The sequence below is a fragment of the Paramormyrops kingsleyae genome, chromosome 25, assembly GCF_048594095.1.
Source record: "Paramormyrops kingsleyae isolate MSU_618 chromosome 25, PKINGS_0.4, whole genome shotgun sequence".
Lineage (NCBI taxonomy): Eukaryota > Metazoa > Chordata > Actinopteri > Osteoglossiformes > Mormyridae > Paramormyrops > Paramormyrops kingsleyae.
The window spans coordinates 2,913,419-2,939,228 of record NC_132821.1 but is presented as its reverse complement, the minus strand read 5'-3'; the positions used below and the strand labels follow the sequence as shown (position 1 = coordinate 2,939,228).

The 25,810-nt window shown below is 38.3% G+C and overlaps 4 long non-coding RNA genes across 4 annotated transcripts; 1 reads left to right on the top strand and 3 right to left on the bottom strand.

The window, feature by feature from the left end:
- Window positions 1-2,203: 2,203 nt before the first annotated feature.
- On the bottom strand, window positions 2,204-4,213 carry LOC140582679 (uncharacterized). Its single transcript, XR_011985490.1, has 3 exons — window positions 3,845-4,213; window positions 3,560-3,700; window positions 2,204-2,320 (listed from the first exon to the last, which is right to left on the bottom strand). It is a non-coding gene; the product is annotated as an uncharacterized lncRNA (long non-coding RNA).
- Window positions 4,214-4,747: 534 nt separating this feature from the next.
- On the bottom strand, window positions 4,748-5,437 carry LOC140582720 (uncharacterized). Its single transcript, XR_011985557.1, has 3 exons — window positions 5,240-5,437; window positions 4,918-5,115; window positions 4,748-4,817 (listed from the first exon to the last, which is right to left on the bottom strand). It is a non-coding gene; the product is annotated as an uncharacterized lncRNA (long non-coding RNA).
- An 8,721-nt stretch (window positions 5,438-14,158) lies between these two features.
- Window positions 14,159-14,815, bottom strand: LOC140582721 (uncharacterized). The gene is made up of 3 exons (XR_011985558.1): window positions 14,713-14,815; window positions 14,465-14,611; window positions 14,159-14,272 (listed from the first exon to the last, which is right to left on the bottom strand). It is a non-coding gene; the product is annotated as an uncharacterized lncRNA (long non-coding RNA).
- A 2,161-nt stretch (window positions 14,816-16,976) lies between these two features.
- LOC140582947 (uncharacterized) lies at window positions 16,977-24,133 on the top strand. The gene is made up of 7 exons (XR_011985752.1): window positions 16,977-17,046; window positions 17,489-17,520; window positions 20,714-20,896; window positions 21,433-21,519; window positions 21,644-21,745; window positions 22,467-22,562; window positions 22,884-24,133. It is a non-coding gene; the product is annotated as an uncharacterized lncRNA (long non-coding RNA).
- Window positions 24,134-25,810: the final 1,677 nt, after the last annotated feature.

Below are 25,810 nucleotides of genomic sequence, written 5' to 3'. Positions count from 1 at the left end.
AAGTATTAAAGTTTTTTTAATTAGGTTAAATCGGCAAAAAAGTAAACCATGTCATCTTACTTTGTTTTACCTGCATCGGGGGCGTGTAGTACCGCTCTCACCCGAAGATCGCTATTCACATTCTAAATAGCCGCATTAGCGCGTATTCAAATCGCATTCGCATGGTAATTTGATTAACAGCGCAACGGTGAAACGCGATCCAGATACATCCCCTTCAGCGCCATAAAAGGGGGTTGGGGACGTGGCCAGGTGACAATGGCTCATTCATACACATGAAAGTTGCTACATATTCAATGAAAGGAGCCAGAAATAGTTACATGAGTTAGGTTTTTCTTATTTATTTATCCAAATTAATGTTGCATCTACACCATTTAGTCATCTTCATGTAGCCAAGACTTTGGTGATCAGATATCTGGGATCAAAACAAACTGCCAGCATTGCTTACTATGTACTTTTATAATGTTTCTGCAAGTGTTCCAAACTGCATTTTGCAATGTCTATACTTTGATGTCAAATTTCAAACTTAACAAAAATCTGACATATTTACAATATATATTAAAATAAAGATGAGTGTAATGGCAAAACAAATATATAAGAAATAATTTATTTGCCATGAATTAAGTGTGATGAAATGTGTGATCATGCCCCAGTCAGTGAAAGTGTGTTTCCTACCCCTAGGCCCCAGAGGGTTAAATCAGCCTTTTCTCCCATTCCCGAGAGAGGTGCAGTGCAGGCTGCCTCCCTCCCTATTTTTTGGACAAGTGTGTCATAACAGCTATATATATATATATTTTTTTACAAAATTAGAGAAATTAAAGTCTGGAAGAAAAAATATGATTTTGTAGTTCAAACAGCAATGCTCATTTATATGTTCGTTTATATTTGAGGACACTACCTCATGTTTTGTGAGTATTCATATCAATTTACTCAATAAAAATGGAAACATTGAAGTAACTGTCTTTTAGTTATGAAAGAAACAAGATCGGCAAAAAAAAATCGAGATCGGCAGGTAAGGTTGCCTAAGGATCGGTGATCGTTGATCGGCCAGAAAACTGCAATCGGTGCACCCCTAATAAAAAAGCATTTGTTTTAAACAGCTGTCAATTTATTGATAGTAATTTCTTGGTTGGATGTACAGTACATGTCAACTCTGAACAGATTTAATAGCATGCACACAGTACAGTAACATCTGACAGTTCTTTTTCCTTTTCTGAACTTTTTTTTGTCAATTTATATTAAAAAAGCCTGATCAACTACTGTGTATTTTTCAGTCAGATGTATTTAAAGGAACTAGAACTCACTGGATTGTCGGTGTCTTTTCACATTGAATACAGTAATGCACACAACAACAGTAATGCACAACAGTAATGTGCTGCAAAAAAGAACAAATTGTGTAACCTTACCATGTGGTTATGGAATTCGTACAAAACATAAAATCAATCCTAAACCAGACCATACCCTGATTCAGTAGAGTTGAGGCACACCTGAATGCCCCTCAGAAATGACTCATAGTTACAATAGTTCGCAGGAAGACGCAGCACTTCAAAACAGGTGGAAGACTTTGGAAGACTGCTGTTAACCACTTCCACAGTCATTTCTCTCGGCAGGACTTCCCATCCTGTCCAAAACTTGAGGAGGGCTTTTTGTTCTGCACAAGATGCTGCAACAAAACACTGTTTTTAACTATAATGACATCCTATATTTATTTTGACTAGGAAATATTATAAAAGATGACCGCTTACATACAGGCCATCAGACATATTGCATGAATAACACATATAATTAGGGCAGCCGTGGTCTAATGGTTAGGAAAGCAGGCTTGTCACAGAAGGGTTGTCAATTCAAATCCCAGATCAGATGGGGCTGGCTGAAGTGCCCTTGGGCAAGGCACCAAAAACCAAGATTGCCCCCCAGGCACACCTACCGTGTGCTGCCCACTGCTCCAGCTCCCAGTGCTAGTTCACTGGTTTGAGGTGATGGGTTAAATGCAGAGGTGTAATTTCACTGCTCACTTCACAGTGTGTGTGACAAATAATCACTTTCACTTCACTGTTCACAAGGCAGTATGGAGCAAATAACAAAACAAAATTATACTAACATGTACTTTGTTAATGGTCCCAGATCACTGGACAGTATGTAATTTACCAAAGTATAAACATTAGAGAAAACCCAATAGCAAAATACCTATTGCAGCAGACTTACCATTTTCAATGAAGGACCGAAGGTACCCTGCCACTCTGCATTTGTCCTCAAGAGAGCATTCCTCCTCCTCGTCATCTTCATCTTCTGTGGCAGGCCACACTATTCATGGTAGAATAGACTGCATAAAACAGAGCACCTTGGATAAATGTAGGTATGTGAAGAAAAATTTCAAACTCAACCAAATGCCAATGGTACCATTGGAAAGAGCTTGAATAAACAAAGACAATGACACCAAAATCACTCAGATATCTTAACAAATAAGGAAATTATTTGCAAAAGAAGTTTGCTAATTAGCCCTATTTTTTAAAATGGAATGAGTGTAGAAAACTGTGACCAAATACCTAACTTTTTATATAAAAACGCTTGTAGTTTCCTTCATAATCAAGATATCTCAATGAAACTTTCAGGGAAGGTGTATCTCTTTATATTCTTCAATCTGAAAGAATAATATATATTCCAAGTATGTCCTTAGTCTGAAATAAAATTGATACAAGGTGAAGACTGGAATGGTGTATCAACAGGCGCCGCTGTTGGTTTAGGTCACGTGACCATGTGAATATCTCTTATCTTCTGCTTAATTAAATGCGACTCAGTGGATATAATCATCTTTTTCACATCTTAAGATATTTCCCTAATATCATGGCATATTGATGCAACAAATCACTGATTAACATACAGCAGATTTCAGGATTTTTGGCCCGTGACGATCCTGTATGCTGCCGGTCCGGGTCAGTAAACTTTTTTTCTGATCCATAGAAAGCTATGAAACTGCAGGATTAGAAAGATGAAATGATAAACAATATGTAAATTTAGCTTTCAAAAGCGTCACTTAATCCTTTGAAGTGGTTTTTGTATGTTAAAATCGAGTGTATTTTTCAACGTTTCCGGAAAAGGTCTAAATGTGCACAGAATTGAAAAATTCAAAATGGAGGACGAAGAGGGGTTCCCCATCTATGTTATCAGTGGGAATACCACGGAATTCCGCAATGCGATACAATAAGAATGCGTATTTTCCGGGGTATACCCAGCGCTCAGGTGACCCGATGGTGGAACAGGAATCTGGAACAAAAAAGGCCGCCATGTTGGTCGCGCTCTTCACATACCTAATAAATGTTTCTCTTAAATGCTACTAGATCAAATTTGCTGAATTTGTTCACCTTTAATAGCTTTACTAATCTTGTAGTGTTAAAACCCATCAGTGACATTTAAATGCAATCGTATTAAATGCAAACCAGCTGTTCAACAAACCCAAGCACACAAAATAGTACATTGGTGTTTTGTGTCAACAATAGATGTGTGTCCTTCATAAATTAACCAAAAACCTTCACTATTCAGATATTAAACGATGTGACCTTACCTCACAACAGGGAGCAGTCTCTGATTCCCTTGGTAAGAAAAGAGGAATGATGTCTGATCTTTCTGTCAGAAGTGGCCATACCATGGTCTCCTTAAGCCCTTTCCTCAGCTGTTTGACTTGATGGCTTGTTCGTCTTATGACCTACAATAATGAGACCAAACCAAAATGGCATCCAAAGAGATTTTTTTATATGTATATGAAAAATCTACTTCTTCACATCTGAAGTTTAGATGTGCTTTTCTAGTTAAAATTTTAATTTCTTGGGGAGAGTAAGTCAGTACTTACAGCGTGGAATAGTAGACGTTCATACAGCCACTTTCGGTTGGTTTGTGTGACACCTGGCAGGTCCCAAGCCAGAGCCAGCTCGAGAACATTTCTTTGTTCCTGTTCTGTTAGGTCAGCACTGCCATCAAGCTAGGACACAGAGAGAAAAAAAATAGTAAACAGTAGTAGTGATGGCTATTTAATCATGTCTTTAAATTCAATATTTAGTGAAATAGTAATTCTTCAAAATAATGGCACAAAAATGCAAACCAGCTGAATAGTGCTGCGGATATCAATATCAGGGCAATCCTCAACCTGAACTGTAGCTGTTTCAGGTGAGCCACCAAAAATAATATGGATGATTGCAGGGCTTATACCAGACACACATGGTCCACCATGAATGAATGAATGCCCCATTATTCTTCCTAGGATCAAACATAATAAATGCACTTAGTGTAACATTGCACAAGAGGTCAGAAAAAACTTTGTGCACTGATTATTTAGGAAAACCCATAGAACACTCAAATGTTGTTTTACTGTGTCTTGTATCTGTATTCAATCTACTTTTCGTCTTTATAGTTAGTTAGAATAATGTAACACAAGTAATGTTGTTACCTTTACAGCTGCATGTGTATTATTATTTTGAATTACTCTCTCTTATTTCTGTACATTACTGTCTTACCTGCCACCAAAAACATGTCACTCTCAAGCAAGGTCTGAGAAGTGGATGGAGTCAAGTGATCTGGCTCACCATCAAACAGTCTTGTAGCATCTGTGTTCCCTGAAAAGAGTACAGCTAGGTTATCTTCGTATGAGAAATCCAAGTAGTCACACAATTAACTCTCATTCACATCACAAACACATACTGTAACATATTTTCTTTAAAGTCTAACTATAAAATACATACCAAAATTAAAATGAAAACCAGACTGTACTAGAGAAACTGCCTTTGAGAAGAAGAATCTCTTCACCCCTTCTCCAACAGCAACATCCCCTAAAGGAAGAAAAGAAAAAAGAAAAAAAAAACTTATGAAGTTTCTGATTAGCCAAACAATGACTGGATCTCTATTATTTTCCCAATACAGAGACAGTACCTTCCAGTTTGCAGCTGATAGGGCTTGCCCACTCTACCTTTGGGGCTTTGTAGAAGGAGATGAGGGATCTCTGTTGATCCGTAATACTTTCCCGTAAGTCCATTTGCAGGACTACTGCCTTTCTGGTCTCATACTTTGAAAGCAATTCGAACTTGTAGAGCCAGGCTGCTCTAGTTGCATCTTGTTCACATTTCCACTCTGAAAGACACCCATTTGCATGGGTCACATAAATCAAGCGAAATAGATTTAATCCTAGTTGAATATGTAATTCATTTCCATTTGTCTGGTATTTTCCTAACTTTATTTCTGTGCTATGGACTACCTGGTTTTTCCCCTACAAGTGACTTTTCTTCATCTTGATGAGATGCTGCATCTTCCTGCACTACCATTTCACCTGACGATTGCTCTGCTCTTGCTGAGACTATGGTGGAGTCCAATATGATAACATCTGGTTCCTCTACCCTGCTGGACAGCTTCAAGGCATCACTATTGTTACAGGATGGGACCTCTGCTGTGGAACTACAGGTCTGCCTCGCCTGACTTTCAGTAACAGACTGAGGTTCAGCACCACTCAATGAACTGTGAGAGGAATTAGCAGAGATTTCAGCATCCATCACTAATATATGAAGTGGATTTACTTTCTACACTGTATATACAAAAATATAGAAAAATTCAATTATTTTTCCTACCTTGTGCATTCAGTGATGTGGTTTTTCATTTTATTTAAAGGAATGTTAGTGTCACAATTCAGGCATTTTGTGAGAGGTCCTTGTTGCTGGAGAGTTGTCAGGCTCTACAGACAGTGAGGAACAAAGCATACATTTCACCTACTGTCAAGGTGAATGGATGAGTGAAAAACTGAAAGAATCAAATCTCCAGAAATCAAATCAAATCTTGCAGACTGCAGAACGGCATTATTGTAAGACCAATGCATTTTAGCTCATTGTCTTTATCAGGGTATACAAACAATATGGAAAAGATAACATAATATACATCTGGTGTATAATGTGATAAAAAAAATAATAATGTTGACAGTTCTGCAATGTGATTTGCCAACATGTGGGCAGCAGAAACAAATTGTGCACACAAACTGACATTTCACCTCCTAAGCCATGATACGGAAACCTCTTATAACAATTGCTTATATACACATTCAGAAACATTATTACTCATATGCAGTCATGCTTCTAACCACCTAACAGCTAAAGTGATGTGACACATAGTTTATCTGAGCTAGCCATTTGAACTACTGTACTTTATTATTACATGCAAATAAATTCTGAATCAAGTCATTACTCACGTCGTCCAAAGCAACACTTTTCTGCAGTGGCCTTATATAGATCAATGCTTGTCCAATTCCACTCAATGGGCTGCGGAGATATTCCACTGTGTATCCAGCTTGAGATTGTGCATAGTTTACGGCTTCGTGTTGTACCAGAGATTCTCAGCAGTTCAAACCATCCTGTGTCTTTTAGCTGAGGGAAGGTATCCTCAATCTTCGCCTTTACCATTTCTGGATCATCATTCCTTCCCGTAAAACTCAGTCCTTACTGTACATTACTACAATAAAGGAACACATTAACAGTAAAAAATAGTTAAACTAAATCTTTATATATGACATGTAGCATCACCTTGGAATGTAATCTGTTTTTCCCCAAGTCCAGCTGCTGCTAGATTAAATCTGAATGCTTTGGCTGGCACTGTGTCTGACATATGATCATTTAAGCAGAAGAAGGTGTTTGTGTAAACGGTGTGGCGTGCTTTCTTGGAAGATTTAGGGATCAGAGATGAAAGTGGCGTTGAGGAAGGCCTCGCTCTGTAAGGGGCAAACAATTTTGCGACTTCAGCTTTAAAAGGGGAAAAGCAAAATATAAAAAAAATTAAACAGCTTAAATCAATTGCAATTTTATTTGCAATCATTATACCCACTGAGAAAAACTATTACCTACGGTTAACTACTACCTACAACAACGTGAAAATGATAGACGTTACACAGCGCAATACGTTGGTCGTCCAAATGGCTAACAACCCAGAAGACATATAATGTTCTCTACCTGCCGAGTTTTTTTGCTATGATAAAAACGGCTGACCAAACTGATTAAAAAGCTCGTTTTGAGCAGACAGAGAGACTAACCAAGCAGAAATAACATATCGTTACTTACCTTGAACAGCGTTCCGAGGAGTGGAGCTAGCTGTGACAGCATTTGGTAACGTTAACGCTGTGCTGTTGTGATGTGAACTTGGACCAGGAACAGCTTCATCACCAGTACGCTGCTCCTGCAACACTCTCTCAGGCTGAGGCGAAGACGTACAATCTAAGCGGTTAGCAACTTCTCTGAGTAACTCAGAAATTGACTTGTTTTCTGCAGCCATGTCCTTCACAAACGTCACACCTGTAACGTTATTCACTATTTAATATATTTCACAATAATGAGTTGTATTTCACAATATCATTCTCATATATTTCATAATACTTTTGAACACTTTGGAGTTCCATACACTGTAAAAAAAAAAATCGTAAAAAAACGGTAAAAAGTCTGGCAGCAAAGTTGCCAAACAGTTACTGTTAAATTACGGTTAAATACCAAAAGTTATTTTACAGTACATCTCTGTAAAAATTTACAGGGCTTTCCCTGTATGTGTGCTGTAGTTTTACAGACAAATTTTGGTAAAAGTACAGATTTGCACTTTTATAAAAAGATCTCTAAAATGTAAAAAGGCATCAGAATGCTGTGAAATAAACTTGAATTTCTATAATTTAAATGTTTGATATCTTTTAAATCACAGCATAGTACTGTTTTCAAGTAAAATTGTTTCATTTATTCACAGCATATAACCGTCAAGGTACAGATTTGTATATTTAAAACAAAAGATAAATAATGTAAATTTACATTTACTTTACCATTTTTTTTAAATCACATTATCCTGGGTAAACAAACATTACCTGACATTTTACATGCATATTCTATATATTTACAGCTAATTTTTGTTAAATTATTATTATTAAAGCCTTTAAAAAACTGCTCACTGTTTTATCTGCAAGATCTCCTTGTTATAATACAGAACATCATAAGTAACACAGAGAAAAGAAATGTAAAATTACATGCAATTGTTGTTATATAACAGTATATGGTCTGTTTGTTAATGCTATTAAGGACAGTGGCTACAGGGATTTCCAAACTGTTCAAAAAAGCCCAACAAAAACACAATGAATCTTATTTTTTTATTTAGAACATGCACCAACAGGTAAAAAGGCACAGTAACAATGAGCACAAAAACATAAAAAACAATACATTGAATAAACATAAACATGTGAATAAAGTATGACAGTACTAATCACCTCTTGTCTTACATGTTATTAAATGCCCTTCCCTCTTAGTAGGAGGTATAATCATGCAAGTCAAGCGAAAAGCAATGGCAACCATTTAAGCCATGTTAGCACAGTACAAATGGATTTTCATGGTAGATGATAGAGTTCACTTTCCAGGAAAATCAGGAAACATTGGCTCTGCATTAGCAGTAACTTCACACACTTTGTTACCATTAATGACCATGAGGAAAAAGTAGTAACACTGATTTCAACTCTGAACAAAGGAATGCATATACAGTATGAGAACACTACCATTGTGGCAGGAGTAATGGCACTGATTCAGCTGTTGTAATAAAAAATCATGATACTTGTGTGATAGCTATAAATATAGAAAGGGCGAAAAATAGATATCATATTGATAATAAGCTGGAGCTTCAGGTCCGTAACACTGTCAATTCAGTCTTCTAATATTTCTGTAAAGCACTCCTGGGGCATTTTATGGGTCACTGTTTAAATGATCAAGTTTTGCAAAATAGCATTCAATGCATTCAGAATTAAAGTGCATAACAAACTCTAGTGACTTGAAATCCACACAAGGGTCATTCGCTTAAGCTGTTCCTGCTAACATGGTGGCACATGAAATAGTGATGTGATGTCAAGAGCTCTATGAATATGTATTTGAATTAAAAATCCAAATTGTGGTCAGTGGGATTCTGTTGGATTTCTGCTACTGGGTTATGCAGCAACACAGTTATCCAGAGCTCAAAACAAACAAAATGAAGGTGTCAGACTGGCCTAGTCACAGCCTGATTTGGTAGGACTTAAACAAGTGGTTTATGCTTAAAAAACAAAAACCATTCAACATACGAAGATCTAAATATATTAAGTAGGAGTTTTATATAAAACTAATTATATTAAAAGGGAACAAAATTATAGCATTACAGCTCATTTCAGTTTGTGTGAGCTGTAGCATCAGAATATGCTACAAAAAAATTACAAATGAACTGGGGGTTCATACAGATGAAATGGGACTTGGATTATTAAAAGACAGTTGCCTTAAAAAGTACTCCATACTTTACTACATTGTAAATTAAATAGATGAGATTAAATGCATAAAACATTTTTGCCGTAATGACTAAGAAAATAGTTTTTTGTTAAATATTCAGCAAATTTATATAATTTTTTATATAAAACTGTGAGAAGCTTAGTGAATATGCTTCCAAGAACTCTCCGCTGTAACTGCTAATAATGGAACGTTCATATGGAACTGAATTGCTGGTCTGAATACTTACATAAATGTAAGATTTCAGTTTTTAATATTTAACACATTTAAAAATTTAAATTTACATTATTTAGAAATTATATTTACAAAATATACAAAAAGTAAAGGGGCCTGAATACTTTGAGGCAGCTGTGTATGGCATTAAAGCTCAAAAACAAGATCAAAACTAAATCCATACATTGGTTCTGAGCTACATTCTTAAAACCAGCTAAATTTTCCACACCCTTTGCATCCCACTGCCAACCATGCCTGATACTGCACAGTAATGTTGCTGTAGCTCATAAGGTTATCATGGACATTTTTATCAACATCTTTAACCTGCTCTCACTCCTAGCTTGTTACATATAAACATTTTGCTGCTTGGCTTAAGTCCATTTATTGTGCCAGTAAAATGGAAAGGGTGTTGAACAACTTCAGAAGTTGAGACTATCAGGTCCTGTCCACACGGAGACGCGTTTCGCTGTATACGTAGAATTTTTTTATCGTATTGGCGTTTCGTCCACACGGATCCGGCGTTTTAGGAGACTGAAACCGCTATTTTTTGAAACCGGGTCCCAAAGTGGATAAATCTGAAAACGACACCCTTGCGGTTTCGTGTTTACAGCCAATCCGTATATTTTGTGATGTCATCACGTCACGTGTCGGCTGCGTCACACGTAACAGCAACAACAATAATGGCGGACTACATGATTGTGTTCGTGTTGCTACAAAGCCTACTAGCTTTATTACAGCAAAATCTATTGCTTCTATGCAACTGTTATGAGCAACAAGCGATAATGGACAACACCATATGCCACATGCTCTTAGATCCACCGCGGAAGACAACCAGGAGAGCAACCAGGAGAAAATTTTGGATAAGACCAGGTAGAACTAGCAGTTGGTGGGACAACTTTGTCAATGGCGTTGTTGTGGAAGATGAATGGAGGGAGAATTTCCGCATGTCCAAAGCATCTCTCATCGCCCTGAGCGAAGAACTCAGTCCGTATATTGAAGGGCAAACAACAAACATGAGGGCACCAATTACTACACTCAAAAGGGTTGCGTTAACTCTGTATTATTTGAGCGACGAGGGACGGCTAAGGAAGACTGCTAACGCCTTCGGCGTGTCGCGACAGGCTGTGTCTGTTGTTGTCAGGCAAACGTGTAAAGCGATCGCTGTCCACCTGGGTCCAAAGTACATCAAGTTGCCTTTTACGGAGTCCGATGCCGAGGATCTGGTTTTGCGTTTCCATCGTGCTCACGGCATGCCACAGTGTTTGGGAGCGGTCGACGGCACACACATAGAAATCAAGCAGCCGTCTACCAACTCGATGGACTACATCAACAGGAAAGGCAAACATTCTCTCAATGTACAGGCGGTCTGTGATTATAAGTACAGATTTATGGATGTTGTGATAAAGTGGCCCGGGAGTGTACACGATGCACGGGTTTTTGCTAATTCAAAGCTCAACCTGTACTTTAAGACTGGCCAGATCCCTCCTCTGAAAAAAAAGATTGTGGACAACGAAGAGGACATACCAATTTATCTTCTTGGTGACCCAGCCTACCCTCTGCTGCCTTACTTGATGAAGGAATATGCAAACGGTGGCTCCACACCTCAAGAACAGTACTTTGGGTTAAGTTTGTGTAGGGCACGGATGGTCATTGAGTGTGCTTTTGGTCGTCTCAAAGCCAGATTTGCTGCACTGAAAAGGCCTATGGACATCAACTTGCAGGACCTGCCCTTTGTCATTTACGCTTGCTTTGTTCTCCACAATTTTTGTGAAAACTGTAAGGAGACTGTGGCTGAACACACTGTGTTGGGAACGATGCAAGGTGATAAAGACTTACAGCCTCCTACACAATGCAACAACTACCTCACAGACTGTAATGAAGGAGAGGGAAAGAGAGTGAGGAGAGTACTCACAAAGTACCTTGACCCTTAAATGCTGGCCATCAAGTTTTTTTTTTCCTATTTTGGTCAGTTTTTTTTTAAGTATTTACACTATTTACATTTGGAAAATGTACTAATGATTATTTTGAAAGTGTTGTGTTGAATATGTCTAGTGAAAATAAATGACTGCAAAAATTCCAGAACTTTTTTTATTGGAAAATAAATATTTAGGTCAAAGAACCATTTAAAAAAAAACTGGTAATATTGAACAGGTATAAAGTGCAACAGTGCACAAAACACAATAACTATATACAACTACTGTACAGGTAGAATAAACTCACAAAACAGGTCAAACTGTATAAAGTGCAACCGTGCACAGAACTGACGTGCAGTGAAAACAATATACAATCAAGAATTATATAGTGCAACAGGGCAGTCACTCTGTGTCATCTTGCAGCAGTGCACGTCTGTATGAAAATGATGTTTGCTGATGTGGGGTGACGTGGTGTAAGTGTGTAGCATTCAGGGCGGTACTGTTGAGGTTGGTTTGCTGGTTTATCAGGCAGAGGTGTGTGCAGGAAGGCTGATGTAGTAGGGTGTGGTGTTGTGTTCATGAATGATGGTGGGTGCCCTTGGAATTGACCACTGCTGCTGTGGGTGGGTGTAAATTGACGCTGGAATAATTCCCTCATGAAGGAAAAACACTCCTGAATGGTACTGGTAATGTTAGCAATGTTTGTATTTATCTGCAGCATGTTGTCGGAGTTGCGTCTAGAAGAGTGCTCCATCAACTCCAACATCCTCCTCTTTATTTTAAGGTCCTCCTCTGCCGGATCGGTGGGAACCTTCCTCTTCAGCCTGTCTCCTCTATGGCTGTTCAACTTTGCCTTAAATAAAGCAGAGAAAATGTGCATTATTACTATGCAAAATAAGTTCAGAAAGCTATGTGAATAATGCACTAAACCAACACATCTACACAAAGAACATAAATCCATCCTAACTATACTGAAAAAAAAACTAATTCATTGAATTTACTAAATGTTATGGTAAGTGGTTGCACACAATTGATTTTACCTACTTTTAAACAAATGCATTAATTGAACTAAAATTAAAGGAATAGTTCACCTCAAAGTTGATTGTGTCATCATATACTACATACAATACTGTATCATATGTAAATGGACTGCATTTATACAGCGCTTTCAACAGACCCATGGCCAACAAAGCGCTTTACATAGTGCCTCACACATTCATACTCGCTAAGCTTGAAATCATAAACCTGGAGCCAATTTTACCTGGAGCAAATCCCAGCGCTGCTTTACAACCGCAGATGTAAGACAGTCGAAGGATTCCGTGGAGTTTGGAGCATCGGAAGACAGCTCCACTGTCGATGTAGACGACTCTTCCAGGTCACCCGTCTCGATGCCGGCATCGATGGAGCGTGTAGCAGGCGAACCACCCCAGATCTCCTCGCAAAGCTCATAAAATATGAGTACTACCCGTCCTTGACCACTTCGACGCCCTGTGTCCACCGCATGCCTGTATTTGCTGCGGATATTTTTCACCTTTGCGGTGACTTGGGCTTTTGAGACCATGGTAGCATCGTGAGGGAAATCCTTATTGGTTTGCTCCCTCGGATACTGTGCCTGAAATGCGTCCATTATATCACTATATTTGGAGTGACACGACTCCCAGTCCACGTTTTCTTGGAGCTTAGTGGACTTGTAGTCGAGTGTGACTCTGAGTAGAAGTTCGACTTCGTCGTCAGTCCACACGAAAGACTCCACTCTTGCTCTTGAAGTTGTTGCGTTCGCCATCTTCGTCTTCTTCTTGGTTCGTATACAGCGCGCAAGGTTATGCGCATGCCCAAAGTCTTCTTCTCTGTGTATAGTGTATCTCTATGGCAGAATTACAGTGCCCCATACTGGTCTGGCATATATACTACACCGTTTTCAGTGGTTTCGTTTGTACGCAGATATTTCTTGAGACGACGCCGTGTTTACGCAATTTTTTTTTAGAACGAGGAAAAAAAATGATCGGATAGGGAACGCACCGGCTTCGTGTGGTCGGAGCCTCAAGTATCACAAATATGTGACTGTTTACTGTTACTGCGCTCAGTCTTTGTTAGTGTTCATTCACTCAGCCTGAGCAGTTAATCTTTCTGTAGGTTTTCCAGCAACTTTCAGAAATATGTCCATTTTAAGACGGTTGGTTTAAAGGTGAAGTCTCAAGTCTTGGAAAATTCATGCCATTTCTTCCATGACATTTTATGTCACAATAATTCCACTGACAATCTGTGAAAAAATAGAACCAGACATTGTATGGAGCAGTGAGCAGCCAGTCACTGACAATATGCACACTACGTAAATGTATTTGTTTAAAGCATTGCAATCTGTTTTTAGCATGATCATTATTACAGTACGTAAAAAAGTAGTGGATAGTCGTCATTGCTATTGTTTATATTAGTATATGTATCTAGATTTGGTGACAGAATATTTGTATGACTGATTTAGATGCAGCTTTTCTATAACTCAAACATTAATATTCAACAGCTTGTTGAACATGGGTCAAGCTCCTATAGAAAGACATATATAGTAATAAAACAAAAGAAATAATAATGTCCAAACAATTATCAGAGTTCCAGGTTCCAAAAATGTAACCTTAGCACCTTCAGGTATAAAAGTTCAATAATAATGTCCTTGCCGCACAAAAAATAAGAAAAAAAGTAAGTACCTTGCATCTCCATGGTCATTCTGATTCACCATAATCATAAGTTCTATCCTCTCCAGGTGCGATGTCCATTACAATTTTCTTTATTTTACAGTTTGGGTCAATGTGGTTGTCATTTACTAGTTGGCAAAGGGACTGGTCCTTCTGGGCAGCGTCAACACTAATGAAACAGAAGAAGTAAGCCTATAACAAAATATGATGGCTTCACTGCGATACATATACATTTAAAATAATTAATAGTAAATTTCCTGTTCCGTATTAAACAGGTGTGTGCAATCACAAAGGCTCAGCATAACTTTGCCCTAGTTATATTGATTTTTCTCTCTATAATCTCACACACATAGATACCTACCACCGAAATTTTCCAGTGAAACATAAAAACTGTCATCGTGGTAAATTCTTCATTTTCCATTACATTCTTCATTATTTATGAGATCACCCCTGTACTCTGCTACAGAATCTCCTCTCTCAAAAGGAACAGAACTAAACACTCCACGATCTATGGACATAAATAAAAAATAAAATAATACAACAAATAATCAACATTGAAAGATAATATGCCTTAATATGAAATTCTCTATAGCAAGAATTTTAATTCACCCTTGTATGAATTTATGCATTTGACTTCAAGTCCCTTCCCTGTGAAATATGACATCATCTTTGGGACTTCGTCTTCTTGTTCGCCTTACTGATTCAATTTGAGAAATCCTGTCTGTTGTGGGTGAACAAAAAAAATTAACGTTATTAAACGGATGCAACGTTGCCTGGTCCAATTCTATACGTGCCACAGTATAGCTAATGTTTGCACTTGTTTAGACATGCTGTATAAACCAGCTATCATCCTAGCCACTTAACCAGCATGCCAGCTAGTTAACTGGCACGTTATAACAATTATAGTGACGGTGGATATACGTCTAAAACGTCATCACACACAAAAAAATATTCTAGCACACAAAGTCCTCCAGCAACGCATACACGTCATGTTATTAGATTTACAAGCGTCTGATATGAAATATGTTAGCCAGGCTAATTAGCAGACAGATGTAAACAGTAGTAATGAGCAAGCTAAGTGGTAAAACAAAGTCTTAATAATAGCAGAACGCTGTAACAGCAGCATTAACGCCATACACGAGTATATAAAGCTTACAGAATTTTCTGAATACTGCTAAGAGCATTAGGGCCACCTTAAAACGGGAAAAAACGTACAACAGGTTTTGAAATTAAACTCGAATGTTTCAATAAAGTCAAAATAAACTTTAATGATTATATTTGAGATAAGATAGCTTTCGAGATTATTAATTTCCACTATAACCACTGAAGTTTTATTTTTTCCTTTTCATGTAGCCTTAATAATCCTCCTAAGTATACCTATGTTTATCCATAGTAAATAAGCCGCTCTTTAATTAGGTCATATTAAACTACACGGCAATTAATTAGCCAGCAAGAAAGCAAAACATGGCACCAGTCACATGAACTAAACTGAAGATATGAATATAAAATAAAAACGTTGTGTTTAGAATTAAATACAATTTCTTACCGATTTTTTTGCATCTTCGTTAGTAGATCTTCAAGTTAACCAAATGGAGATGATGAAGGGATGGCGCGCCAAATGACACGTGGTTTACGAGGACATACAATTGCGCATGCGCCCATATTATCCAATGAGGCTCCAGCCCGCCAATTTTGTGTGTAAGTGAGCCTGTAACGTGAATCTTGCTGCAGCAACAAGACCCAGCTGCAGGGGCACCGGACACTGGAATATCAGGACTCTTTAGTGCCACCTGTCTGACAAACAGTTGAATAAACACTAATTTCATTTTTTTATGGCAGGGTTGTCAAACTGCAGTCCTGGAAGGCCGAAGCCTTGTGTAGCTTAGTTCTTTCCCTGTTCCACCACAAATGATTCAGCTCAAGAGCTATGTGGTAATTAGTACAAAGAAGTTGAATCAGGTATGTTAAATGAGGGGAAACCCAAAAATGTGCAGGGCTCTGGCCCTCCAGGACTGTAGTTTGACACCCGTGTTCTATGGCTATCACCATGCATGATTTGCCAAAATCCATTTGTGAATTAATTCACAAACCGATCTTAGTCTAACACCAGTGTTGTTTCTGACCTGACTTTTTAGGTGTTGTGAAGTATTTTTTAAGAAGCTATTTGTCCCTGCCTCTTTGATTCACAGCTTTATCACATACTGACAAACTATGAATACAGCGTAGCCATCATAACGTGTTGATAACGGTAAACTGTATAAAAAGTACATTCAATCAGGACGTTACCTTTCCTTGTTGACAATAAGCGTGGACTGGAACTCCTGTGCAGCCAAATTCTACGGCTGAGCAGAATATGTGAAGATTTACCAGCAGCCCTTCTGGCGCTCAGATTCAAACGGATGAACATCGGCTATGGATTGGCTGAACAGCCGCAAAGTTGCCTGGGAAATCACCGTCTCGTCTAATCGCCAGACATAAGTGCTTGTTTACGCTAGCTCTGTACGTTAAAGGATATTAAAACATAACAGTCTAAAATTATTTACAAAATCACTGTGTACCGTCAATGCAGAGTAATAGTCAGACAGACAAAAATGCATATTAAATGTTGCATGGAGTATTAAGCAAGTTTCCTGACAACAGTTGACATCAGAATAATTTCCTTGCTTAACAAATATTGTATTATTTCTATGCTGTAAATGGAAATCCTAGTTTGACATGTAAAGAACATACAAATAACTATAATACCGACAATTGTTGGAACTTGGGTCTGCCACCTTTACTAGAAACCTTAACCCTGTATGTCATTTCACAATCGGTTAGTCTGTACGTGTGCGCGGGAGACGCCCCACCCTCCACCCCCTCAAAAAAAGTGTAGACGCGCGGGAAGAGGAGACGTTCAGCAGAAGACGTTCAGCAGAAGACGTTCGCTGTTCTAACTAGCTGGTAAGTCGTAATGTTGTACTGAATCTTTAATTTATCTGTGTAACATTAATACTATTTGCAACGGCATTATTAGCTAGTAGCGAAGCTAAAGCGTAGTAGTAATGATAGTAATGGTGATTGTAGGTTTACGTTAGCATGTAGCCCAAGTTTGCGCCTCGTGTAATGAGAGACATTCAGGTTGCAGCGCTGTTCATACGACTTTATATGACTTTATGCTACTATTTTAAGAATACAAACTCAGTTTAGCTATTGTACAGCGTTACTATAAGACCGTGAGCAATTGACTAATTAAAAAAACATTGAACCCTTAGTTCAATTCTTTAGCTTAGCCTCGTGCTTATTGGGACAGTTGGGCATACATGTATTAGACTTACTATTACTATTAGTACTATTTTCTTTTTAAGCTTAACTGTTAAGCTATTGTTTTATAATTCCTTTACAGTTGCAGTGGCAGAGCTGCTGATTTAAAAACAGGTCAGACTCTTGCACGTTTTCTTTTTAGCTTCTTTTTTTGTTGAAATGTTTATTTTGAGAAGAAAATAAGGCAGTAGGTGGTTTGGAACCGAAGAAGGGACGTTTTTTAGCACAGCATCCAATTTGAAAAGGACAGTTTTAGAGAATGGCTAGTAATTTTGCATGTCAGCATTGTGGAATATCATTGAAAACACTGAAGGGATATGTCGATCATCAAACACTGCATAGACATGAAGCAAATGCTCAGTATCCATGTTGTTTTACTAACTGCAAGCGACACTTTCTTAAGTATAGTGCTTTTAAAGCACATGTGTACCGCAAACACCGGTCATCTACTTCAGAAATTCGTTATGTGTGTGTAACTTTAAAATGTGGGATCTCAGATTGTCAGATACAGTGCACACAATTGAAAGACCTTCTTGCACACCTAAAATCACACCTCCTAAACAATGAAATGGTGACATGTCCATTTTCAAATTGTGACAAAACGTTTAAAGTCAGGTCATCATTCTCAGCCCATATCTCAAGAGCTCATAGGCAGGACAAAGAGTTGAGCATTGCGCTTACACCATCTGCGCGACAAAGGAGTTCAACACAAGAACTGTGTGAGGATGAAAGCTTAGATTTTGAGATGGAACCTGATGACATTGCAGATGATACAGAAATGAGAACATTGTACACCAAAAATCTCTGCATGTTTATTATGAAACTGCAAGCAAAATGCCTCATTCCATCATCAACAATGCAAATTATAATTGAAGAGATGAATAGTTTGAATGATGTTTGCCAGCAGTTCAACAGGAAACAGATCAAAGACATACTGTTATCTCACACAAACTTGTCAGGGTCTGATGTGAAACAAGTGATTACTTATTTAGGAGGAACAGATTTGCATTCATCATGCAGCTCTCATCTATCAACTGAGTACAGAAGAAAAAAGTACTTCCAACAAAACTATCCCTATGTGCAGCCACAAGTTATTCATCTGGGCACAGATGAAAATCGCAGAGACTGTTATGTGCAGTATATCCCTGTAATGGAAACGTTAAAAGAACTGTTAAAAGACCCTGCTGTATTGCAAGAGTGTTTGAAATCTCACAGTAACACTACATCTGTTGTATTGACTGATGTTTGTGATGGATGTGTCTTCAAGTCAAATGGCTTATTTTTGGAGAGTGGTTTAACCTTAAAACTGATATTGTACCAGGATGCATTTGAGGTTGTAAACCCTCTTGGGTCATCAAGGAGAAAACACAAGATGGTTGGTGTTTATTTTACTCTAGCAAATTTTGAGCCATTCCATCGTTCTTGTGTTGACAACCTTCAACTTGTGCTTCTTTGTTCAGAAAAGGACTTTAAATACTTTGCGCATGACAATCTGTTTTCAAGGATGGTGTCTGATTTACAAAACCTTGAGAGAGATGGATTTGTCATGGAGTCAGGACAGGTCGTGCGTGTCACTATTCTCTGTATTGTTGGAGATAATCTTGGTGCGCACACCATAGGTGGCTTTGTTGAAAACTTTAGCAGCACAAGTTATTGCTGTAGGTTCTGCACTATTCCTACAACAGAAATGCAAAATGTGACAAATGAATTTCCAGTGAGAACAGTTGAAACCCACAAGGAGACTGTACAGGAACTACATGACACAGAGGCAGTGAGCATTAAGGGAGTAAAGTTTGATTCAGTTTTTAATGTTCTTGAGTATTTCCATGTCTGCCAGCCAGGCCTCCCACCCTGCATAGGCCATGACCTCTTTGAAGGTGTTGTTATGTATGACCTTGCTCTTTACATCAAGTACTTTGTGAAGGAAAAAAAATGGTTTACATACACACAGCTAAACAGGCGGATTAGACAGTTCAAATACCAGGGCTCCGATGCAAGTTCCCCCCCATCTGAAGTACGTGAAGGCGGCAAAAAAGTTGGTGGACAGGCAGCACAAAACTGGTGTCTTTTAAGACTTCTACCTGTAATTATTGGAGACAGAGTTAAAGATACTGAGGACCCTGTGTGGCAGCTAATGATCCAGCTGAAAGAGATTGTTGATTTGGTTTGCGCACCCAGAATATCTGTAGCTCAAGTAAGTTTCCTCAAGGTTCAGATTCAAGATTATCTGGAGACAAGGATACAGCTCTTTCCAGCAGAAAAACTCAAACCAAAGCATCACTACCTCAGCCACTATCCCTCCTTGATAATCAAGCTTGGTCCTCTTATAAGGTTATGGACCATGAGGTTTGAAAGCAAACACTCATACTTCAAAAGATGTGCCAGGAGGACACAAAACTTCAAAAATGTCTGCCAAACACTTGCAAACAACCATCAGTTACTTCAGACATACCTGAACTCAAGTTCTTTTTTTGCACCGACTTTACAAGTGAAACACTCAGCTGCTTACCATCCTGAGTTGTACAGTGATTTAGTGCGTAATGCCATTGAAGGTAGCTTGCTCCCACATCCTGATTTGGTGTCCACTGAAGTGCAGTTGAAGGGTACTCTGTATAAAAAGAAGTTCTTCCTTTGCATAAAAAATGACGAGTGTGTGGAATTTGGAAGGATTGAACTGATTCTGATAAAGGACAAGCTTGTCTATTTCCTTTTGAGTCCATATTCTTCTGCATACCTGCCGCAGTATGGTCTCTATAAAATCGAGGAAGCCACAAGAGCAATGTTTTGCATCAGTGCTGACCAATGCTTGGATTTCTATCCACTTGTTGCATACAGTCTGTGTGGAATGACAGTTCTCTCCCTGAAACACAGTGTTGAGGATCAGTAGCTTTAACGAATAGTGGAGACTAACTACTGTTATCCAACATGTTGACATTCTCTCTCAGTATCAGACGACACAATGAAATTATTGTTCAATATTGAGTGAATAGCCTGCTTGCTGTATTATAGAGGTATAATATGCTTTTTACTGATCTACAGACTAGCATTGTGTTAAATGTACAGAAAATGTGCTCAGACCTCATGGTTGATTATCTAAACCAGGGTTTCTCAACCCAGTCCTCAGGGACCCCCAGACAGTCCACATTTTTGCTCCCTCCCAGCTCCCAGCCAATCAAGTACACAGAATACCCGGTACAGGTGCACAGGGAGCTGGGAGGGAGCAAAAATGTGGACTGGGGGGTCCCTGAGGACTGGGTTGAGAAACATTGATCTAAACTGATGATGTGTATGCCATGTTTCTCTGCAGTGATGGCTAACCTTGAAAGAATTGTATCTGAAGTGATTCCAACCTATAAAGTTCAGTCTGTACTGGATATTTTTGAAAACCTTGGTGTGAGAACAGCAGAGGATTTCAGTTTTGTTGAACCAGATGACCTTGTTACTGTTTTGAAGAAAGTTGAATCAAGGAAGCTTCTTTTTCACATCCGAAGTAAGTAAACATGACTTAAAATTGCATGTTCATTATGTCATTCAGCTACACCAAATGTAATCTCATGTAACAGTTCAGAAATACATGTTATCTTCATGAGTTAGTTTTTTGTTGAAATTGTGTTAGAAAAGTTTAAGTATGATCCCTTAGAAGCTGTACAGTTGGTAACACTCTTACATTATAGTGAGAAGGGATTTTAGTTTTTTTGCACAGACTATTTGAGTGACCAGAGTAAATATTACGTCTTATCATAATGTAGTTCATTTAAGAGCACCACAAACTGCAAACTTCAATAGTTTCTACGTTAATGAAGGTCAATTAGGATTGGTAATCAAATACTGGCGACTGGTGGACGTTAGAAATTTATTAACTATCATTATGGTAAATAGCAATATAGGTACCGTGGTTGACATTTAAAACAGTAATTGAATCTTGAGTGTATTTTCTGCAAATATCGAAAATATCTAAGTGATTTTCTGATCATGTTCTATATGATGGTCCATGTTCAACAATGCAATTACTTAACTACTGTATAGGTTCCCTGACATCCCAGACAGAGGTGGATGAAAACAGAAGTGGTTGCTCTGTCACAAGCTTTTCTGCACCTGTTCTGTCACCCCTAAGTAATTCAACACCATCTTCTCATTATGCCATTGGCAAGCTAAATTCTTTCATCACCATTACCTTTTATTTAATGCAACAAACCACAAGTATTAAACCACAATCCTTTTATACATATCTCTCCAGATATGTCCATCCATTCAGGAAGAGATCATACAGAAGACACCTCTTTTCCAAGCTCTTCTGCAAGCTCATCTTCCCCGGCCAGAGAGAGACATTTTCTCAGAGGTAAATGATAATACAATTATGATGACATATGTAACAGGGTGAGTTCACAAAAACAAGACATCTTTCTGCTACTATGTACTGATTTTGTTTTACTTGTCCACCTTTTTAGACATCTGTGTTGTAATTTTGCCTCTTCCACACATAGCTCACAGCAATGAATAATGTAAAAAATTCTTGAAGCTGTGTCACTACTCTGGATAAATCTGTGATCCTTTTTATTGGAACTACTACTGAAAAATAGAACTTAAAAACAGTTGACCTAAATTGTTTTCACATACGCACTATGGACCATGTCTGGAGAATCAGGTCAGGACATTTTGCAGAGTTGAAGGTGATAATCCAGGCCAGACAGCGTTCTCACTCAGGGAAATATCATGTAATGTCATTCTTCAGTCCTTTGAGCACCACAACCTTAAGTCCACTAATCTTCGTTGTACTGAAGTGAAGGCAGAATCTCAGTTGATCAATCTCAAATCTGAAGTCACAAAACAATCTAACTGTATGGACCATACAAGAAGGGATGATAATGTGTTTTTAAATGGCTTTGATGGCTAGATCCTTGTCATGAATTAGGACTTTTTAAAACTATACATAGTTGAAACAGAGCAGGTTAATTTCCAGAGTTGGTCAAAGTGAATTCAGTTCTCGTCTGAGTATCTTAAAATAGCCTTTACTATATTGAATACTTAATGTGTTTTTGGTGATTTAAATTGCTCCACAGACACGCTCAGCCCATCATGCAGAGATTTTCAAGAGGAAGAGAGCTCTTCTGCAAATTCACATTCTGCTTTAATGCATAGCACCTCCCCAAATACAAGTAAGTATTTTTGTGTGGGGTTGCAGGAATAATGATCATGAGTGGGGGGTGGGGGTGGTGGTCTTAATTTAGTAATCCATGCACACAGTTTTTTTCACCCCAATGCACCTCCCAGGCTCTGTAGTCTGGCTTTCGTTATACAATAAAAGAAGAAACTATTGGGGAGACAGCAAGTTAGTGTGTGGTCAAATTTTATTCCAGTAAGCAATTGCCAACCTTTTCACATTACTGAAAAAGATATGTATCCATTCTAATACATGTATGACGCAGAGCTTAGTGTGTAGCATGATGTAGCCTCATTTATATTATTGTCTATTACAGGTATGTGTGATGATAATGTGATACCGTCCACCAGTACTAAGGAGACGGGACCGCCAGTACTAGAGAATGACTGGCACTTTAAATTCCAAATACCATGGAACACCTTGCACACACAAAAAAAAAACACTCTCAAAAAGGAGGAACGGCCATCTGGAAGGGACAGAAGAGAGATTATTAGGCTGGTGACTGCAGAAATCTTAGCTGTATGCAAAAATCCCTTGAAGAAACACCTGAGTGAAATTGCTCGCAAGATGGTGTTGGCCTATCCAAAATCATTCAAGGATGTAATTGAGGGTCAGATTGTGGGAAGTGGGTATGATTCAATTACAAAACAACTGCAGTGTCGAGTGGACAATTTTAAAAGAGTGCAGCCACCAAAGATCCTTCAAACCAGCTCTGGTGGGAACACCACAGAAACAAAGAGGAGAAGGAATGCATATGGATGTATTGACCCAGAGCCACATGTGTCATTAAACACTGAAGCACAGAAACAGGAACTACAGAGAATGTTCGAGGAAAATGACATGGACCAGAAAAAAATTGAGAGATTGATGATGTATACATTTGCCTCCCAGAGAATGGATGTTTTAAATCAAAAAGACATACAAATCTTAAAAGAAGAATGGCCTTACCTGTTCCACACAACTGGATTGAAAGCCCACTTCAACAAACTTACTGGCATTCATGTAAATGAAGAGTTTGAAGAGGCCATGACCAGCAAGTTCAGTCGGGTCCTGCAATACTTCAGATATATACATTGGGAAAAAGGAAGTCATGCAGCAAAACTTCTTAGTGAAATAGAGTCTGCACGTGGAGATTTGTCTGTGGTTGTCCTAATGTTGTTGCTTCACTTCAAAGAAGATGAGAGCAAGTTTTTCATTCAAGTTGAGGACACCTGTGTGTCAGCCGAAGTAAGAAGAGAGGCTCTTCCCCCAACCCCATGCATCGTGGTGTGTGGTATGTACTGTTTGATCTTTTTTCTGTTGCTGTGTATATATACAAGGCGTTTACACTTTTAGTAAAAATCGGATTATTTCAGTTCTTAAAAAATCTTAAAACATAAAGCCAATACTTGTTGTTGGCCTTATGTTGTTATCGTTATTAGTATTTTTACCTCCAGCTTTTTTTTCTGTATATCAACAAAAAGTGTCATGATGTAACATTATTTTCTCTTAAAATGTAACAGATTAATCCATTTCTGTTTAAGGCATACACCATAGCAGAATTCTAACGATATACTGAAATTAACTCTTAAGTACATTTTGTTTCCAGAAAGGTTGATGTTAATATTTAGGAAACTTTAATAGAGCTTGACCTGCAAAGCCTTGCTCTGGTTGAGGGTGGTCCTCTTCATCATATTGATGTCCAGAGTTTGATTTAACATTATGCATAGACAACAGCCCAGTAGAGATCTTAAGGCATTAATTTCTGTTCTGGTATATTGTAATATGTTGTCTTATCCTGAAAATGTGACAGAAGCTCCTATAGCCAAGCTAAAGTCTGTTTCCTATACTTTCAAAGGAGAAAGTATTTCACAGCAACAGGCTACATGGTAGCAGTGGATCAGGTGGTTGTAATGGACAGAATATCAACATTGTCTGAAGCTGTGGTTAACATGTTCATGATGTACTATGTCATGAATATTGACTACCCTGCAGAGGCTGGCATCACCTTGGAATTTCTTCAAAGGTATTTCTTTTTTTGTTACCTGTAGGTGTTGGACTAACATTTCACAGTGGGGGCACAGTTTCTATTTTATAATGTGTGGTCAAATTGTTTTAAATGGCCTTATTAGATATGCATATATTTATGACGTAATTAAGACTGCTCTATGGTCACTACAAGAATCTGCATAAAATATTCATCTGTTTTAATAGTATATTGATTAATAATAGTCAATTTTACAATATGTTCCAGTCTTGTGTTTAAAATTATACTTTAAAAATGATCAGAAAGTTTGTCTGCAAAATTGTGTTCTGACTTCCTCTAAATAAATTATCATTATTTTTAATGCACTGTCCTGCCAATAGGTGCATCTTCAAAATCAACCCTGACAATGGGTCCAAAGTGGAGAAGCAAGAAAAAAGAAAAAGGATTGCAGTGAACCCCAGGGTCCTGTCTCTTATATCCAAAATGTCAGAATATGACTGGATGGAGTGACTGCTTTATTGTTTTATTTTATTTTGCACATTTGAAGCCAGCTCTTTACTAAGACATTTGAGGAAGATGCTACACCATAATTTTGTGTTTCTCTTAACCCCCTGGGGCCTGAGGCCTTTTTTCCACTTTCGAGGTAGTCTGACATGCCTTGACATTTTAAAATATTTCACCTATCTAAAAAACATTTATCCCAAAGTGATACATTTGCTTTTATTCAGCACAAACTCAGCACCAATAATCTGAGACCTCTTAGAATGTTATTATTCTATTTTTTGTTAAAATCAACTTTAAACATATACTTTTCAAAAACCTATTTTCAGACATGCTGAGAAATTGTAAAAAATCACATTATAGACATTTCTAGGTAAGACTTTTGAGCTCTGAAGCTTATAGACACAGGGGTTGGCTACACATAGGTGAAAGTGACATTCAGAAATTTTATATGGTTTGATTACTAAAGTGTTAGAACTTTGGAGTGACACTCTTTTTCTCAAAGTCAGTGGTCTTCACAATGAATATTGATGAGATAGGTGTCCTCACACCTGTAGTAGTTTGCATACTGTCAATGGCCCATCAGTCTGGAATGTCACTGCACCCAGGGGCGGATTAACGCACAGGCTAGATATGGCTTAAGCCTAGGGGCCCCACGTGTGCCAGCCTGCAAGGGGGCCCCCATTGGCGCGGAGGGGGGCGGGTACAGTAGTAGCCCCTAGGCTACTACTGTAGCCTAGGGGCCTCTGTGCACCTTAATCCGCCCCTGACTGCAC